This window comes from Belonocnema kinseyi, chromosome 3 (assembly GCF_010883055.1).
Source record: "Belonocnema kinseyi isolate 2016_QV_RU_SX_M_011 chromosome 3, B_treatae_v1, whole genome shotgun sequence".
Classification (NCBI taxonomy): domain Eukaryota; kingdom Metazoa; phylum Arthropoda; class Insecta; order Hymenoptera; family Cynipidae; genus Belonocnema; species Belonocnema kinseyi.
In genome coordinates this window covers 28299939-28312750 of record NC_046659.1, presented here as the reverse complement: position 1 = coordinate 28312750, position 12812 = coordinate 28299939, and the positions used below count along the sequence as shown (strand labels likewise).

At 35.8% G+C, this 12812-nt stretch overlaps 1 protein-coding gene and 1 pseudogene across 1 annotated transcript in view; one reads left to right on the top strand and one right to left on the bottom strand.

The window, feature by feature from the left end:
• The window catches only part of LOC117169598, a 394158-nt gene that overhangs the window by 375993 nt on the left and 5353 nt on the right, over positions 1-12812 (top strand). The window lies entirely within an intron of this gene.
• LOC117170436 lies at positions 5904-6082 on the bottom strand (annotated as a pseudogene).

Genomic DNA, 12812 nt, shown 5'->3' with positions numbered 1-12812 from the left:
CATTTCGTATTATTCTAATTTATGATTATTTAATTCAGAAATGAAAAGCACAGAATTAAAATTTAAACAGAATTAAGCATTCGGATTGAATAAGTGTTTCTGCTTTTACATATACAACGATAATTATGATTAACAATAAATATATTATCGAGCTTATACATTATTTTTATACAGAATGCTCAATTTTTAAGGTTACGTGTAAAACAAAAGATTTACTTTAATTGAACGAAATCTATAATTAATTAACAAAATTTATTTATTTTAAAAAAAGAACATACTTATTTTAAATACGAGATTTGTTTGAACAAACCAAAAATGTACTTGAAGCAAACAAATAAGGACAAACAAAAAATCTATTTGAATCAAACAAACATTTGTTTAACCCCATATTAAAGAAGTAATTTGTTTGATTCCAACCGAATTTGTGTGATTCAATCAAACATTTTTCTCAGTGTAGGGGCGTTCTTGAGGCCAAATAGAATTCTATTGTATTAAAAATGTCTATTACGGTTAATTAAAAGGTGAGTCTAAGATTCTCATTATAATTACATTTGACAACAGCCTTTACATTCTACTATAATAAATTATTTACGAGTTTTAGGATGTTTTTAAAATCTTAAATTAACCATCTTCCCTAATCTGAAAGTTAGTGTACGCTAAACGGTTTTTTTAGAAGGAGGAGAAATCTTGCATAAGATATCTAGCTCAAGGCTAGGTAGTATCGGGTTTTTACCAAGTAAAACCCTTCCTCCATCCGCGTTTACCACTGACCCCAGAAACCGCGTCAGCATTATTCCAAGGCCGTTGGCAATGTATAAGTAATCAAACAATCGAAAGCTGGGATAGTCATTCTTTTTTATCTCTTTTACTGATGTTATAAAGACATCTTTTCCACTTTCTTTGTCTCCGTTATTTTTTTTAATGGTTCTAATCATTCCCACATCTGGAATGAAATATGTAAATAGTCTTATGGCCTTTTTCCGTCTTATTTTCCCGTGATTCCGTGGTCTTCCCTGTTTTCTTTGTTTAAATATCACCGCCTTTGACTCAAATGAATGTCCTATTTTTTTGAATTTTTAACTTCCTACTGTCGTTTGCCCTTGCCAAGGCTGAAATTAGGGGTTTCGCCTCTAGCGGACGGATTGAACAAAAAATACTCTACAAGCATCCTTATAGTATCCACATAGTATACCTTCCGTATCATTCCCATAAGAAGAGCACAGAGTAAGCGCAATAGTTTTTTTTTTGCAACGGGAAAAAGTTTAAAACAAATAAGACCTATGACACCTGTTGACTGCTACTTACAGATGATGCGTTTGAAACGTAGCAGTCAAAAGGCGTTATACGTCTTATATTTTTTTGAACTTTTTACAGTTATAAAAAAAAAATTATTGCGCTTACTCCGTGACCTTCTAATGGGAGTTTTAACGTAGAATCCAAATTTCACCAATTTAAAAGTTGATCTTGATGTTTTTTCAAGGTTTTTTTGCATGATACGGAAGGGATACAATGTAGATACTATAGGGATACTATGTAGAGTATCCTTTCCGTTCAATCGGTCTACTAGAGGCAATTTGTCCATTTTAGTAAACATCCTTATTAATAGTTCCTCCGTTGTCATGAACGTAGGCGTTTGAGTTGTTTGCTTAAATTTTTATTATGATTCAATCTTTAGATTACGTGACAGGGCTGATCCCATATTAAACGCATCTTTAAAGTAATTTTTTGTTTATTGAGCAACACAGATGCCGCCATCGCATTTATGAATCCCTTTGATTCGACAAGAACGCTGACTCTAATTTGCTTACTATTTGAGAACACGCTTCACTGCACTTCCCGAATTACTTTATATTTCCTCTTCACCCACACTTAGAGACCGCAGACTTGACTGCATGCACTTTCTTTTTCGCCAAGATCGCAGAGTCGACTGAATTTATAATTGGCGGCTGTGTGTCAACTTTTTTAAAAGGGCGGATCTTGACGCCGAGACAAAAGGATGGACATATTAAAAAAAGGTTAAAATCAAGATGGGTTTACTACCACTAATAGGTATCCATGTGGATAGCCATTCATGGGGTGACGCTAGCAACCGAGATTTTTTTAAAGTATGTTGGTAGTATTGTAGACTTTGCGCAGTGGGAAAAAATGCACTTTTTTCGGGCAATTTTTTTTTATTATTCCATTAAATAGTTAGCAACAAATTTTATGAACAAATTTGCAAATACACTTATTAACGGTAAAAATTGTTCTTTTTGCTGAAAGATGCTTGGTATTAATGTTATAATTATATTAATAATAACCACTACTATAAAAATTCTTTAATAAAAATATTTAAATTTGAGGTTTTCTCAAATTATAATTTCTTTAATTACTGGAACGGCTGCAAGTATTTTTTTACATTCTCACCCTAATGAGAAGGTATGGTTTTTATCATATAGACAAGATAACTTTCGAAAGATTGACAACATTGGATTCTACTTTGGCAGAATCTAATGCCGCATTTCCATACGACGAATCCATATGACGCGTTTTCGATTAAGATAAAATTATCAGACTTATAGCATTTTCAAAATCCAAACAAATAAATATTAATTATAAGCCAAACAACTCACGTCATGAAAAAAGTCGAAAGAAGACACAAGCTGCAAAAAAAAAATAGTAAGAAAAAAGTTGTTGCTCCAAGAAAGAGCTGCACATTTGTTGTAAATTACTTTTTTACAGGGTGATCGCTATAAGTTTCTGACTTCCTTGCTCGCCTTTCTCACACAAATATTGCGATTGTCCCTTCGCATAATCCACATATAATTTCCGTTAAATCTTTAGTCTCTTATTCTCTCCTCTCCTTCAGCCTTCTCTTTCTCCATGCTATTCTTTTGAACCAACTCATATACCTTCCTTTCTTGTTCGTGCATCCTTCTCACTTCATCCATCTGCATTATATTTGTTCTAGAATACCTTTCTCTTTCCACCTCCATCTTCCCACCCCTACGTCTGTTCTCCTTCTCCCACCAACAATCCCTAACAAGCTTACTTCCCCTCTCTTTCAAAAATTTCTCCTCATATTTACACGCTCGACTCCCCGTTATAATCCCTGGACTCGCTCTTCTGCCCCCCCCCCCCTGACAATATAGTTTGGCCTATTCCTTGCCAACCCCAGAGTCCACTTTACACACCTCTCCTGTATCCTATTCACGTCCTCACTTACCTTCCAACCCTACACCTCCACTCCGTAAAATAAGACCCTCATCACAAGAGAATCAAACAATTGAATTCTCCTTGCAAAATCATCTGCGAGCAACCACATCCCCAGCCCCCACACCTATCTCATCACCACATTTGTCCTTCTCGCCCCCTCTTTTATATGACCATCCACTCCCCCATTCCTCCGAAACAGAAAGTCCAGGTACACAAACTCTTTCACCTCCTGTACCGCTTTTCCCTTCCACTTCCACTATGTCAGCACTAAGTCATCTGCATATGAGAGTGACCATATACTGACTCCTCTTACCCTAACTTCTCCTACCACTTTGGCTGCTAGCTTACTTTCCAGATGCGTGATTAAAATTGCAAAAAGCGTTGGTCTAAGCGGGAACCCTTGCCTCAACCTCCTATCCAACCAGAAACCTTTAGAGATTTCCTCCCCTTCTCTCACTCTATCTTTCGTCTTCTCATATACCTCCCTTACCCTCTCGATCAGGCCTCTCTCCACTCCTCTCCTTTCCATCGCCTCCCACAACCTCCCCCTATCCACCGAAGCGAACGCGCCTTTTTGATCGACAAAAACGCGTACACTTTGGCACCCTTTTTGGTTAGACCTCTATCCACCACGTGCGCCAGACGTGAACATTGTCAATAACACTCCTTTCCTCCCTATAGCCCGCCCGCGTCTCCGAAAATACTCCTTTGCCCTCAACATCACAACGTAGCCTATCTGCCAACACCATCGCGTATATTTTGTACGCCGTATTCATTAGCGTAATTCCTCTATAATTTTCCTGCCTCTCCCTATCCCCTTTCTTATACAGTGATACGATCAACCCCTCCCTTTAACCTCTTGAAAATCCCTCTCCCTTCATACTCTTTTCACTACCCCCTTCAGCCTCGCCCTTAACTCTTGTGAGCCAAATAGCTACGCTTCGTTCTCTGCCCTGTCCAGTCCTGCTGCCTTAGATTTTTTCAACTTACTTATCCGTTTCTCTATCTCCTAACACGAGGAAAGTTTAGGAAATTGAACTCTCGAATATTTCTGTAGTCTGTATTCCGAACTTCACCTGTTTCTTCAAAAAACAAAAACAAAATCTTCACAAAAATGTCCAATTAGTGAGAGAAAATATTTCGTAAAACCAGGTCCATGTAATAATATTCTGTGGACGGTTACGAGCATGTAGTACCACGGTTATGAACGTACGTACATTTTTGCGGACTCCATATTATGTTTTTCAAACGTCTCCAAGTCAGTTGAGCCTGTAGTTGTTAATTTATACAGAATTTAGACAAATATTTTCATTAACTTGAAGTATATCCCTGTAGTATATGCTGTTAGCTTAGAGCCTGTAAAAAAACTTCTTGTGGTATTCCCATCATTCAATGTGCCTGAACCTTGTGTACTGCATCTATTTCTCATCCTGTCTTCTGATTAAGTGTTTTGAAAATTCGATTCTTTGCCTTCTTTTTCAAATCTTCAAATACACACACACACACACACATATATATATATATATATATATATATAAAAATTTGTCATAAGGACAACCGCAGGATTTCGCCGGGAGCGGGTGCTAATCTGGAAAATTGCACCCGCTTCCAGCAAAATCGCGGTGAAATTTCAGCCACAACCACGTCTCACGACCGTCAGACAGATGGTTACAGTCGGTAACGGAATCAATAGGACGATCCGACAAAAGTTATGTGCACCTGGGAATACGGAGCGATCCAAGGACTATCGCCTTTTGCATTTTTCGCGCAAGTGCTTTAGCATATTGTTGAGAAGCAAGGATGCTTTTCAGGCTATTAACGAGTGATAGCTTGGCACCTCCAAGAGCGCCGATGATAAGGACGATTAGTTTAACAGAATATTCCGGGTATAATCGTTGCAACTCCATTATAAGGTGTCTATACCTCTCTTTCTTTCCATTCTCTTTGGCTATGATGTTATTTCAGCTAGTGCCGAAAATTCAATAATGAACATGATTCGCTTCTCGAAGTCAAGAAGAACCATGTCTGGCTTCGAGTGTGCAACAGAAACAATTGTCGAGAATATAAAGTTCCAGTATATGCGGCACTTCCCATTCTCGACAATTGACTCGATTTACCTAGGAGCGTTCAGAGGAGTGATATTAAGGTTAATGCCGTAAGAGTGACAGAGATGGTAATAAAGCACTCTTAGTGCCGCATTGTGCCTTTGAACGTAGATCGTTCCTGCATGAGTTGGACAACTAGATAGTATGTGAGCTAAATGCTCGGGATGTGCATGGCACGCCCTGCAGCTATCATCGGGAATGTCTATACTCAAAATGTGATGATGGTATTTCAAGGTGGAAATAACACCGTCTTGACATGCCAAAATGAAACCCTCTGTACCATACTTCAATCCTGGCGATTTAAGGAAAGCAAACGTTAGCTCACACGACATTGACTGATCCTCCACATTTCTGTGGAAGATACCGTGCATCCTCTTATCGAGGAGCTGTTCACGAAAGCTTTTCTCTTGTGCTTTCTTAATGCGGGCTTTCAGGAGTGAGCACTCGAGATAGATAAGATTTGATGCATTTTGCTCACCCCTAATACTGAAGTTAAGTCCAAGTGTTTCAGCAGCCTCCTCCGCTGCTTTGTACAGAAACGCTCATTTGCCCACTTCTTCGTGATTCCTGACCATTTTAAGAAGAGCGTCTCTTCCATTTGCGACTCTATGTGCTGCACCCAGAACTGCAATGCAGAGGCAACCCGTGGCAGAGCCGGAGCAAGCCCCAGAACACTCCGCCGGTTTTCAAAAATCAGTTCGATATTCTGGCATTCCTATGGAATGCGTTTTAGATATCAAGCTGATAAGAACAGATACTACACTTTGATCTTAAACATACATACACACACACACACACGTGTGTGTATACTATTTCTTAAATTCGAGTCGATAGGCTATATGCACAAGACTTTTCCATAAAGTGAGTCCTAGCATGTAGTATTGATATTCCATAATCATGTGAGTTGATATCTATAACTTTGCCTTTTAATCTATCTAAGTCATTCAAGTTAGTGTGTACGAGTAAACTTTATCAACCAGAAGTTCTTGATAGCATTTGGTCCTGCATTACTCTTTAGATGTTATAAGGCTGTCGCAAAACTCCTTGAAGAGACTGATATTATCAGTGTTTTCTATTAACCTCAGTGTTTTCGTGATATTGAATACCTCTCAACCTCGCGGGGCTTGCGCGTATTTTTACATCAACAGAGGGAACGCTGAAGAGGCGCGATGGGTCAGCAAGAAACTCTCAATTCTCCATGATCCATCTCTTGCTCTTTGGCATTCCCCTCCTTTTGTAAGATAACATCCGTATTTTGCCAACCATATGCTGCATAAATATCAGCAGCTTTGACTTGTACAGTGTGAGATTGAAGAGCCTCAGTTCTTGGGTGAACTTTCAAGCCCTTATCCTTCGTGAACAGGAATAAGGCTGGCATCTTAGCGGTTTTGCAAGTCACAAGGAGTATTACTTCAAACGAATATTTTAAGTGCAGTTGTCGTATCTGCTTTTTGAGATCGTGATACATCTCCTAGTTCTCCTTCTCCTTGGCAGTGATGTTCTAGTCCGCTCGAGTCGGGAATTCGATCACGAATATAGTTTGTTTCTGAAAGTGCTGGAGAACGATGTCAGGCCTCGAGTGTACAACAGAAACTGCTGCCCGAAAATCGTAGCTCCAGAAAATTTTAGAAGTGCTCGTTTTGAACAATTGACAATATCTCCCTCGGAGCATTCGCCAGCTAACACTCGTGGCCATCATAACCAGATAGTATGTGTTGTAGGCACTCGGTGTATGCATGACACGCTCTACACCTATCACTGAGAACTTGTTGATATAAAGTGTGGTCACGGTATACTAAGGTGGAAATGACGCCGTCGTTTTATACGAAAATGAAACCCTCTGTACCTGAATTGAGCTCTGATGATCTGGGAAAAGCAAAAGTTCGCTCTTTTGACAAAGACGGCTCTTCTACATTTATATGAAAGTTTCTATGCATTTTCCTGTCAAGTAGCTCTTAGCAAAATTTTTCAACCCCTGCTTTTCTAGGAAAGTATCTAGATGGAGTAATGCAATGTTCCCACTTTTGATGCGAATATTGAGGCCAAGGGTCTCTGTCGCCTGCTCCGCGGTTTTGTGAAGGAGCGTCCCTTTGCCAATCATTTCCGGGTTCCTGAAAACTTTTAGGAGAGGATCGCTGCCATTTTCAACGATCGGAGCTATTCTTAGAATTATTCGGTTATGCAGACATTGGAGATTAAGAAGTTTTTATGTCGATTAGTCAAAAACTGCGAACGCTCCTCCTATTTTTATTTGCAAATTTTTTTACTAAAATCTACTGAACTTACGTTTCTTAAGATCTGTGCCAAAATCTAGATTTGAATTAATTAGCCTTGCCCATGAAAACACATACAAGAGTCATAAATACTTTGGAATAGATTCCGACCACTTTCAACTACTGCATCGCTTTGATCCTTGACAATTTTTAACTGAAATTTACTGAAATTTATTATGACATTGAATACGTCTTTTTCAAAACGTCTGAAAAAATATGGATTTAAATTAATTATCCTTGCTCCTCAAAAGATACTCACGTGTCATAAATGATGAGAAAGGCATTTCGAACACTTCTTACTATTGTATATATTTTCACCTTTACACTTTTTAACTAAAATTTACTGAAATTTGTTATGACATTAAATAGACCTTTCTCAAGGTGTTTGAAAAAGTCTGGATTTATATTAATTAGTCTCGCCCTCCAAAATAAACCCAAGAGTCATAAATTCTGAGAAATACATTTTCAGCACTTTTTGCGATTGTATATATTTTCACCTTCACACTTTTTAACTAATATTCACTGAAATTTATTATGACATTAAATAGACCTTTCTCAAGGTGACTGAAAAAATCTGGATTTAAGTTAATTAGCCTTACCCCTCAAAATAAACCAATAGTCGTAAATTTTAAGAAATGCATTTCCAGGACTTTTTACTATTGTATCTATTTTCACGTTTACAATTTTTGACTGAAATTCACTGAAATTGAATATTAAATAGATTATTCCTTTCTTAAGCTCTGCAAAATTCTGGATTTAAATTAATTAGCCTTACCCTTCAAAATATACCCAATAATAATAGATGCTGAGAAAAGTATTTCCTCACTTTTTAATACTGTATCTATTTTTACGTTTAAAATTTTTAACTGAAATTTACTGAAATTGAATATTAGATAGATTACTCCTTTCTTAAGCTCTGCAAAATTCTGAATTTCAATTAGTTATCCTTACCCTTCAAAATACACCCAATAATAATAGATACTGAGAAAATCATTTCCTCACTTTTTAATACCGTATCTATTTTTACGTTTAAAAGTTTTAACTGAAATTTACTGAATTTTTTTTTAGACATTTAAAATACTTCTCTTAATACCTGTGCCAAAACGTAGATTATAATTAATTATAATCGCCTATGAAAGTACACCCAGGAGTCATAAATGCTGAGAAATGCATTTTTAGTACTTTTTACAATTTATATATTTTCACCATTTCACTGTTTAACTGCAATTTACTGAAATTTATTATGAAACTGGATTGACCTTTCTCAAGATGTCTGAAAAAATCTGCATTTAAATTAACTTGCCTTGCCCCTCGAAATACAGCCAATATTCATCAATTCTGAGAAATGTATTTCGAGAACTTTGTATTATTTTATCTATTTTCCCCTTTACAATTTTCAACTGAAATGTACTGAAATTGAATATAACATTGAATAGACCTTTCTCAATGTATCTGCAAAAATTTGTATTTCAATTAATTAGCCTTGCCCTTCAAAATACACCGAACATTTAATAATGCTGAGAAATGCATTTCGAGCACTTTTTAATAATTTATCTATTTTCACGTTTACACTTTTTTACTGAAATGTACTGACATTGAATATTACATTGCATAGATCTTTCTCAAGTTCTCCGCAAAAATCTGGATTTAAATTCATTAGCTTTGCCCATCGAAATACACCCAATATTTAACAATGCTGATAAATCCGTTTCGATCACTTTATGCTACTGTATCTATTTGTTTCTTTACAATTTTTACCTCAAATTTAAAAAATCTGGATTTAAATTAATCAGCATTGCCACTTAAAGTACACCCAAGAGTCATTAATTCTGAGAAATGTATTGTCAGCACTTTTTACTATTGTATCTATTTTTAACTGAAATTTACTGAAATTCATGATGAAATTGAATATACCTTTTTAAAGTGTCTGCATAAATTTGTATTTAAATCAATTAGCCTTGCACCTTTAAATACGCCCAAGGGTCATAAACGCTGAGAAATGCATTTTCAGCACTTTTTACTATTGTATATATTTTCAAAATTTCGCTTTTTAACCGCAATTTACAGAAATTTATTATGAAATTGTATAGACCATTTTCAACTTGTCTGCAAAAATCTGAATTTAAACAAATGAGCCTCATCCTCCAAAATACACCCACGTGTCCTAAATGCTGAGAAATGCATTTTCAGCACTTTTTTCGATTTTATATATATTCACCATTTCACTTTTTCACTGAAATTTATTGAATTTGGATATTACATTGAATAGATCTTTCTTACGGGCTTTGTAATGATATAGATTCAAATTAATTAGCCTTACCACACGAAATACACCCAATATTTATAAATGCTGAGAAATGTATTTCAAGAACTAATTACTACTGTATCTATTTTCACCTTTACCATTTTTTACTGAAATTTACTAAAATTGAATATTGCACTGAATAGACCTTTCTGAAGGTATCTAAAAAAACTGGATTTAAATTAATCAGCCATGCCCCTAAAAATAAAAAATATTATAATAAATTTCAGTAAATTTCAGTTAAAAATTGGACAGAAGAAAATCGATCTAGAATGAAAATAATGATATGATCAAAATCAACTCCACATCATTTATAACTATTAGGGCTACTTTTATTAATAATAACACAGGACAACAAAATAAAATCGATAAGTCCTCCGACCAAACCAAATTTGAAGGTCAACTTTGTTAATTTGTGAGATGTAATATTTTTTATCTTAGATTCTGAAAGAGCGGAAAACTTTACGTTCGTATATGTTTTTGTCCACGAACCCCCGTGACCTCCAGAGGTCATATGAAGGTCAAAAACATTCTTTAGAATATAAAGGTGAAATCGATCATTCTAAATTCCCTCAAAAGTGTCTCGTTATGGTAGTTTTATACAGGATAAATCACATTTGCACTTAGATTCACCTCCAGTTGGAAAAAATGCTGCACTTCTAGCGCAGTTCTCCTGCAATCACGCGTGGTGATTGGTAAGGGGTTGATTTTAGGCGTTAAGTGTTAAAGCTGAAAATCGAAAAGGGTGTTTTTAAAGAGCCCAAAAATCAGAGACTTCATTAAGACTGGAAAATTCTTAAGAAGATTATTTTTTTATAATTAATTTCATATCTACGAGGTAGAGCGGGGTTGATTTTAGACGTTAAAGCTTGGAGCCAAAAAATTGGAGAGGGTATTTTCGAGGAGCCTAAAAATCAGAGACTCTATTTACACAGGAAAATTCACAATACGATTATTTTTTTACAATTGCATATCTACGTGATAGAGAATTGTTGATTTTAGACTTTAAGGGTTGGAGCGAAAAATCTGAAACGGTATTTTTGAGGAGCCTGAAATTCAGACTCCATTGACACTAAAACATTCTAAAAAAGATTTTTTTCGACAAAGTTATATCTACGTAGTAGAGAAGGGTTGATTTTAGCCGTAAAGGGTCGGACCCAAAAATTGTGGTCGGTATTTTCAAGGAGCTCAAAAATCAGATACTCCATTGACACTGGAAAATACTCAAAACGATTATTTCTATACAATTGCATACCTACGTGGTAGAAAGGGGTTGATTTTACACGTTAAGGGTTGGAGCCAAATAATTGAAGAGGGTACTTTCGAGGAGCCCAAAAATTAGATACTCCATTGATACTGGGAAAATATTCAAGAAAAAATTTTTTTTTTCCAATTTCATATCTACGTGGTAGAGATAGGTTGATTTTAGACGGAAAGGGTTTGAGCCAAATATTGTAGTCGGTATTTTCGAGAACCTTGAAAATCAGAGACTCCATTGATACTGGAAAGTTCTTTAAAAAATTCATTTTTACAATTTCATATCTAAGTGGTGGAGATTTATTGATTTGATTAGTTGATTTGTTGTTTTAGGCGTCAAGGGTCGGAGAAAAGAATCGGAAAGGTTATTTTTGAGGAGCCCAAAAATCAAATACTTCATTGACACTGGAAAATGCCCCAAGAGATTATTTTTTCACAACTTTATTGCTACGTGGTACAGAGGGTTTGTTTTTAGAGATTTAGGGATGGTGTCCAAAAAATCGAAGCATGTATTTTCGATAAGCATCAAAATCAGAGACTTTAATGACAATGTGAAATTCTCAAAAGATGATGTTTTCACAATTTCATATAAACGTGGTAGAGAGGGGTAGAACTTGACTTGGGCCAGAATTTTTTTTAAATTTTACAGTGTTACTAGAGTTTCTTATTTTTAGGCTCTTCAGAAATAACATCTCTGATTTTTCGCTCCAACCCTTACCGTGTAAAATCAACCCCTTTCTACCACGTAGATATGCAATTGTATAGAAATAATCGTTTTGAGTATTTTCCAGTATCAATGGAGTCTCTGATTTTTGGGCTCCTTGAAAATACCGACTGCAATGTTTTGGCTCCAACCCTTTACGTCTAAAATCAACCCCTCTCCACCAGGTACATATAACTCTGTCAAAAAAATCTTTTTTAGCATTTTTGAATGTCAGTGGAGTCTCTGAATTTTAGGATCCTCAAAAATACCCTTCACGATTTGTTGGCTCCAACCCTCAACACCTAAAATCAACCCCTCTCTACCAAGTAGATATGCAATTGTAAGAAAATAATCCTTTTGAGAATTTTCCAATGTCAATGGAGTATCTGATTTTTGGGCTTCTTGAAAATACCGACTACAATTTTTTGGCTTCGACCCTTTAGATCTAAAATCAACCCCTCTCCACCACGTAGATATAACTTTGTCGAAAAATAATCTTTTTTAGAATGTTTTAATGTTAATGGAGTCTGAATTTCAAGCTCCTCAAAAATACCGTTTCAGATTTTTCGCTCCAACCCTTAAAGTCTAAAACCAACCTCTCTCTACCACGTAGATATAAATTTGTCATGAAATAATCTTTTTGGGTATTTTCCAGTGGTAATGAAGTTTCAATACTTTTTTTAAAATACTTTTTTTATTACAGGGGCTTGCTTTTTACAATATGGGTTGGTTTTACAAAAGTGTTTAAAATCACATATGAAAGCAAAAAAATAGTAAAAAAATATAGCCTAGTCATTTTTTCAAAACTTTTTTCAAATACTTTTTGTCATTACAGGGGGTTGCTTTTTACAATAAGGGTTGATTTTATAAAAGTGTTTAATACGAGGGTAGTTCAATAAGTCCTTAGAATGACCAACAGATGGCGCGCGAATCGCTCTAAATCATCTGTTTTCAGTCAGCACCACTCCCGACTAGAT